Source organism: Triticum aestivum, chromosome 2B (genome assembly GCF_018294505.1).
Source record: "Triticum aestivum cultivar Chinese Spring chromosome 2B, IWGSC CS RefSeq v2.1, whole genome shotgun sequence".
NCBI classification, from domain to species: Eukaryota; Viridiplantae; Streptophyta; class Magnoliopsida; order Poales; family Poaceae; genus Triticum; species Triticum aestivum.
The window spans coordinates 387,115,078-387,123,263 of record NC_057798.1 but is presented as its reverse complement, the minus strand read 5'-3'; the positions used below and the strand labels follow the sequence as shown (position 1 = coordinate 387,123,263).

Below are 8,186 nucleotides of genomic sequence, written 5' to 3'. Positions count from 1 at the left end.
TATTCATGAATGGTAATACGTCCAGTGCAAACCAAACCAACATCACATAACCATTGCAAGATCCATTTAACATCAGACACAACATCACAGAACCATCTCAAGATCCATTTAACATCAGACACACACAACCATCATCGTAAGGTGGGTACCTTCCCTAGTGGTCTACCAGCAAACTAAATAGACCACTTCTCTAGATGTATCTACAAGGATCGGAGGTCAGATGCCGGTGGACACGAATCCTCCCTCCCTCGGACGATGGCGTCGAGGTCCTCCACCTCGGTGACCTCCGGCGTCGAAATCACCCGGACGATCATCTCTGCGATGTGGCCACCGGGCTTCACGGCGCAATAGCATAGCACCACTGGGTTGTGCTAGTCAGCGTCAATCACCTCTGCGCCCACGTCGGGAAAGTGAAAACTTGTTAGTACACAAATTGCATCAAGTCAACGAAATAGTACTATTAACAAATTCGAACTAAAGCCACGACACTTATTTTGGGACGTAGGAAGTATGTCCTAGCACTTCTTTTTTAACCTAAAAAGATCTACTGATACTCTGAAGTTCCTCAGAAGAAACTAAATGACGTACCTCAGCTTCTTCCTGGGTCATACCCTCTTTCCATTGATGATCCATCAACCCATATAGGTAACTGGAACCAGATCCTGAAAAAGGACAGCAATAACATAGAAGTGTGAGAATCTACACCTGGTATAGCATACACTAAAGCTGGATTAGCACAACTGTATGTTCGGTGTTTCTCAGCACTAAGTGCAGCCAGATTGCATTAAACTAGGATAAGAAGTGTGATTGTAACCCAGTGTGTTTTACAAACCACAAGCAAGTAAGTGAGTACAAGCCTGCCAGACTGCACCAGGTTTGTTGCAAACAAGTGCCAGAAGCTACTCAAGGATGTAAATTCAAGTATAGGCAAGGAATGCTCCACTTCTATTGGGGAAAACTTACCTCCAATTGTGAATGGCTGCCTCAAGATCGTTCCACCAAGAGGGACCGAGTAAATTTGGCCCCCCTCATATTTATCCCATCCACCGACTATCATCCAGCTTGCAACATGCTCTGGGCGTTGATAACAAATATGAGAAATGACATGATGTGTCTAAAGAAGGCGAACAAACATTAAGGGCCATCAACATTCTTGTGATGACAAGACATACCTTGTTCTGATAGGCCAGCAACCTAACTAAGTTGGATGCTACTTTCACGGTAGCTGGTTGCCCAAGCTGAATTCTGTACAAGGAGGACAAATCTAACATCAGCTAACTTGCAAATCAAACATTTAACTAACTGCAATCATATTGACAACTGAAATTTAAGTTCTATTTAATTTATTTGGGGCCATCCTACTCTGATTTATGAGCAAAAAATTGTATTTTGCACCTTTTTGGGGCCAGGATCGAGAAGTGGAAGTCATAAAAAAGAGAGTACTTGCGTGTGTTCGTGGAGAAAATAGCGCACATAATCTAAAATAATTTGTCTATCAGCAGCCTGCAAGATAACATGCTACATGTGAGACATATGAACAGAGAATGGGATATCTGACTACCAAAAATTAATACAGACGATGAAAACTAATGATGGTGTGATAACTCAAGAGTTCCACTCTTCCACAAGACAAGCAATGTTGGAAGCAACAAACAAATCGCGGCATGAGAAAACAAAACACAAACTCTTGTCTTGCTAGCTTTTGTTATTTTGTTTATTATCAACACCAGCAACCAAACATACCCTACTCATTGATTTAGGGAATAATCATTAAGAAGTAAAAGTAAGATTAAGTCATGAAATAGACTAACTGAATGATGCATCCTCAAACAACTGAATATCACAATAAAATGTGATAAACAACATGAGAATGTGCCCAATCTTCTGTAGAAATATAAAACACTTACAGATCCAGAGCGGCAGACGTAGACATTATCTGTGAGCTGACTGATCTTTTCTGAAGCACGATTTGCCACATACATTCCTGCAAATTAAGATCAGGCAACAACACATATTACGTTAAGCAAATAAACCTAGAGAGCAAAAAAAAATCAATGTTGGCTTCCTTAAATTCGAGTGTAATCATTAAGGCTTTGTCAGGCATGTTGTCCAGTAGATCAGTAAGAACATACAGTACTAAGCAATTGACAATGATACAAGGTTCAAAATGGACAAAACACAGCACAGAACTCCCACAAGCAAAAGGAAGCACATACTCTAATTCTCACTGCCCCAATGATAACTATTCTGGTAAACCCAGATCTGTTTGCCTCTAATTCCATGGCAAGAGAACAAGGTTTGTCCATGAAATTTGGAATTTCGCATATAAGTAGCAGTACTTGGAGCTCTGTTTGCTGAACTACACATGGTGGTAAGCTAAAGGGCGCATCTCCCCTTTATCAAATTATTAATAATTGGACTACTCCCGTCGACTGCAGACAAATGGAGACGATTTTCCCTAACTTCACAACTAGATTATACCAGGGAAAAAATACTGAATTAGGAGAGGCGTCACACAAAGCATGGTGACAGCAGCAACAGCAGCTGAAACATGGTACACGGGGGAGGTTGCATGGTGGCGACCCCGTGAATCCTCGTCTCCCTGCGGCAGTGGTGGCAGTGGTTGCGGAGAAGGAGCACGGCGTCCAGAGAAGAAGTAGACAGGGTGAGCTCGATGGTGGCTGCCCCGTCAATCACCTCCTCCCTGCAGCGACGGTGGTTGTGGGGAAGGAGCCGACCTTGGCGGCCCAGCTCGATGGTGGCACGGATCTAGGAGCCCCCGATGTGGTCGTCGCCAAGGAGAGAAGTGGAGGGGGAGAGGATGGGAGCGTCGGCGTTGGCAGTGGAGGGGAGGTCGGCTGTGGACGAGAGATCGCCGTCGGCAGTGGGTGGGTGGCCGGCGGTGGAGGGGATCTGGATCGGGGGTTGGATGAATTTTTTTTGGAGATAAACGGGGCGGGTGGAGGGTGGAGTGGGACCGTTGGTGGCATAGGGTGAGGGTGGGAGTATACTAGTAGCGCAGTTGCTGCGCATGCGCTACAGCTATCCACATAGTAGTAGCGTAGGTTTTAGAACCCACGCTATTAATATGGTTTGTTCGCCGGGCATGGTTAGAGATATTTACTAGTAGTGTGTTTTTTTGGCCACGCGCTACTAGTAAGTAGTAGTAGCGCGGGGCAATATAGCGCGCTACTAGTAAGCGTCTGTCTATAAGCTTTTTTCTAGTAGTGTTGGTTGATGCGTATCATATGGTGTTATTTTAGTACGAACTCTTGGATAGATCGAACGGGAAGAATAACTTTGCATTATTGTAGTACAAAATCTTGAATAGATCAAACGGAAAGAATAACTTTAAGGTGGTTTCATACCCTACAAATAATTTCTTCCTGTGTTCTCTACAAGATAAGAACTCTGGAGTGATTCTTCATCACGTTGAGGGATGGTTGTATGATCCAATTATATTAGCAGTGTTGAGAGATTACACTAGCGAAAGTACGTACCCTAGACCTTGTTTTTAAGCATTGCAATACCGTTTGTGCTCCGTTTTATCAATTGCTACCTTGCTGTTTTTTATTGTTACTATTACAAAAATCAATATCTACTATCATTACTACGCTTTTATTACCATCTCTCCATTGAAGTAGTGCACCTATACAAATTACCATTGTATTTGGTCTGTTGGGGACACAAAGACTTTTTATTATTTGGTTGCAGGGTTGTTTGAGATAGACCATCTTCTTCCTACACCGCCCACAGATTGATAAACGTTAGGTCATCCACTTGAGGGAAAATTGCTACTGTCCTACAAAACTCTACGCTTGGAGGGCCAACACGAGTCTGCAAGAACAAGTTGCATAGTAGACATCATGTAGCTCGGTCGTGGATTAGGAAGGGTGATTCCTCCTGCACTACTCTTGATAGCGACTCTGTCGTGCAACACCTCAAATGAGAACCCTCGAGGGTGATTCCTCCTGCACCACTCTCGATAGCGACTCTGTCGTGCAACACCTCAAATGAGAACCCTCAAGGGTGATTCCTCCAAGGTCACCTTGACGGTTACATCGAGTGGAAATCCATCGATGGTGATTCCTTAGATTCACCTTGATGTTACGGACACACTGTCACCTTTACCTGTTCCTCGCCTACAGTTTCTGCGGGACTGAAGGGACAGGAGGTACCACCCTAGTAGAGGTGGACCTGAGTTCCCGATAGTCTCTTGTGAGTCGAGTTGACCTGGAGGGTACCCGCAAGATAATTATGAGGCATGACCGGGTAGGCAGACCGCCCTAGAGAGAGATGGGCATAACCCTTGTCGTAAGTCCTCGAGACATGGCGACATGATCACTGATCATCTCCGCACACTCCCATGACACTAACGGGTTTGGGTATGTGATCTGAGTAGAACTCTGGCCTTTTCGCACTGACCACCATGCGGGACTAAGTATGGTCACTCGGCGTCATACGATTCATCAAAAGCTCTTCAGACGTCAGCAATTGAGTGGTGCACGCAACACACAGGAGTACAAAGGGCCATGGACCCAAGACCCTGAGCACTTAGGATGTAGACCGACATGTTGGCCTCTCTCTTGAGCCTAGGTGAGACTACTGTGTGTCGATCAGTCGAGGCCGAGCATGACCCAGGAAAAGTGTGTCCGGCCAAAGTTAGTCGAGCATGTTGGGTAAGTTGGTGCACCCCTGTCGGGAAGTATATCTATTCAAATAGCCGTGTCCATGGTAACGGATGCTCGGAGTTGTATCCTGATCTACTACAACTAGAACTGGATACTAGAGACACTAAATGGATATGATGGCTCCGGGATCGCTTTCTTGTAGGGAGTCGAAGAATGATCTCTAGGCGTTACTACAACATACTTATTACTTAGCATATGCTAATCTACACTCTTCTAGTGCTGCAAGACACTACAAGATGCTAGTCTTCGATAGGCTAGGCCTTTCCCTCTATTATGGCATTTCTGCAATCTAGTCCACAGATATAGCCCCATTCCTTTGATACTGATGCATACTTAGTATAGATCTGATGTAAGTCTTGCGAGTACTTTGGATGAGTACTCACGGTTGCTTTGCGACCTATTTTCCCCCCTACTCGATTGTTGCAATCAGATGACGGAGCCGAGGAGCCAGTTGAGCATGTTGATGACTACTACTAACACGACGGAGCCTACTACTACGTGGAGACCACCGACGACCAGCAGTAGTTAGGAGACTCCCAGGCAGAAGGCCTCCGCCTTTTCGATCCCGATGTTGTTGTTTTGCTAGCCTTCTTAAGGAAAACTTGTTTACTTATGTTTGTACTCAGATATTGTTGCTTCCGCTGACTCTTGTGTATTCGAGATTATGTATTTGAGCCCTCAACGCCCCTGGCTTGTAATATAAAGCTTGTATTATTTTATTTGTGTCTAGAGTTGCGCTGTGATATCTTCCTGTGAGTCTCTAATCTTGATCGTGCGCATTTGCATGTATGATTAGTGCATGATTATGTCGGGGGCGTCACAAGCTAGTATAAGAGCTGACTACCTAAAGGAAGCCCCTTCCCAACTCCTTGGCTGAAGTTGAGTCTAGTATTTGAAAAACTATTTTACAAACATTGTTGTGTGGCTTACGGGCCCACATCACAAATGGATGGGATTAGGATCTTTTATTCTGCATCTTTGCTCTAAGTTCTGATATCTCTTCTCTTTGGGTTAAAGGTTTCGCTAACTTGAGTTTAGGTTTACGTGATGACTTCACTTCGGAGATCCATTTGTTGTCGCTAGTCTCTTGATTCACCAGAAGACTTCAAAGATACTCTCTGATGTTCTCCCGAGAACTTGTGCTCATCACTTTTTGAATTCCTTTGCACCCTACCACCGATAAATCCTTATGGATAACTATATACACTTATCATTCATACAATCATTCCCTGTTGCTCTTGTTATTCCACAATACCCAAAACCTTTTCCTATATTCTATAAACCCTTTGTGCCAACTACCTTGCAACTCCTTTCTGCATGAATACACCTACGAATAATTCCTCACACTTACCGGGGATTCGTTCATCCCCAGTTGTTCATGTGTTTCGCAAAATACTTCATAATACTATTCGATCTTCCAAAAAGCCTCTACAGTCTATTGCTCTTGAAATTCTTACTTGCTTGCATTATGGTTAATTCCATATGTCTAGTAGTCTTTGTTAACATACCTTGTCATTGCCATTTTGAGCCTAATGATTCAATGTGTGCGAATGCACGCAATCATTAGTTGACCCTTAGAAATTATCTTTCTGGCTCAGACATGATTCCGCATATGAGATGGTTTTGAACCAATCAAACCTTGACGATTGTGCCGCTAAGTCTATTCAACCTATCCATCCTTGATCAGAGCATCTGCTTCTGATCCCTTGATTTAGAAATCGTAATCCCTTTTATTTTATACTTCAAATTATTTAGATGTTTCCGTAATACGATGCCTTTGAATTCTTTCTTCCACTAATTGAGTACCGATACTCACATCAGATCTATTGTGGACCATCAGACCCATTACTGGGTTATGATCTGACAGTGACCTTAACATTCAAAAATCCTGTGAGTTATCCCCCTGATACTTGTAGGTTCGACACTCTTACTTATTGAAAGGTCTAAGATTGATCCCCTAGACTTGTGGATCATCAATATCCTTTGAGGAAGCTAACTGTGTTTGTTGCAGGTTTTGGCCTCTGTTTCAGCATCCAACACCAGGGAGTTGGAGGAGCTGAACCATAAGCTCGACCGGTCCGAGAAGGACCCAGATTGGCTCAAGCAGATGGAGGTTGCTGAAGGTAAGCATCAGAATTGGTAGGTTTTGTAAATTTATAATGCGTAAGTTGTAATTCATTGTTGATCTGTTTGCAGCTGCCTCCGCGGAGCTGGAGAAACTCCGATCCAAGCTGAAAATAGCTCGACAAGAAGCCAAATAGCAGAAAGTTGTGGCAGAGAAGGCCAGTGTGGATCTGGCAAAGGAAAAAGAGGTCAGTGAGAAGCACGTGGCCCGGGTCGCCAAGGTTGAAGAAGAACTGAAGGGCTTTTGCACGTAGTGCGATGCCCTTCGGAAGGAGAAAGATAGTCTCATGTCCGAGCTGGCTACAACCAGTTTGGTGTGCAAGGAGGACAAGACCCAAGCCCGAGCTGATTGCGAGATGCTTCAAAAATTGTAGTAGATCGCCGCTAGTAAGCCCTATCTGCTTTGCTGCATTTTTTGTGATAGCCAATTTTCTCATCTTTCGCTAGTCTGGCATTCTTCAAAGGTCTTTAGGGACCTGCCGCGGAGTGCTACAGACGCGGGTGCGTACTTCTCTACCCAGCCTGACGAGTCCGAGGAGAAGACATTCTGGGCCCAATTCTAGGCATCCGAGCATCCGTCGCAGCTGAACAATGACATGAAGCAGCTGGCAGAGCTGTCCCATGAAGCCCAGCCGTGATGCCGACAAGCTTCTTTTGGCTGGTAAATAGGCTTCGGGAAACCAGCCCACAGGTAGAGAAGTGGAAGCGGTGAGCCTGTCTGGAGGGGGCGGAAAGGCCGTATGCTTCTACAATGGTGCTTTTCCCGAAGATCAAGCCGTTGGACATCGCCTCTAGACCTCCAGCAGGGAAAGATCCTGGCGTAGGCTCGGGTGAACAAGGTCACACGTAGCAAGACAGAAGAAGATTTGATTTTTACCTCGGTATGCTGTAGAGGAATGTGTATAAAACAAGTTATCTGTTAAATGACCACTATGATCCGATATGTTATTGGTTGTTCCTTTGCAACTATTTTGAATCTGAAAGTGGCCAGTCATCGGCTTCATCCCCTAAGTAGATGCTACACGGTGTTTTCCTTTAAAAGGCGTGCACCCTCAGCGACGTCTCGGGGCCTGGAGGCGGAGGCGTGTTTAGATAAACTAGGCTATTAGACTATAATGGCTTGATATCTTTTGCTTGGTCATAGGAGCTTGATGTTTGGGGTAGTTTAACTAGCCCCCGGTGAATCGATGATCGGCTCAGCCGAAGTATACCTAGCTTAAAACCTCAGTCCTTGTGACAAGGACCCTTCGTTTATCACGGTGTAACCCCTAGCGTCTTCTATTTGGACACTTTCTTCAAAGTGCCAACCAGTTTACGCTTATTGTGACAGTCTATTTTCGGCATTCTCCACTGAGGCACTTAACCATTCAA

General features: G+C 44.6%; 1 pseudogene; it reads right to left on the bottom strand.

The window, feature by feature from the left end:
- Window positions 1–200: 200 nt before the first annotated feature.
- LOC123039227 (proteasome subunit beta type-6-like) lies at window positions 201–2,367 on the bottom strand (annotated as a pseudogene).
- Window positions 2,368–8,186: the final 5,819 nt, after the last annotated feature.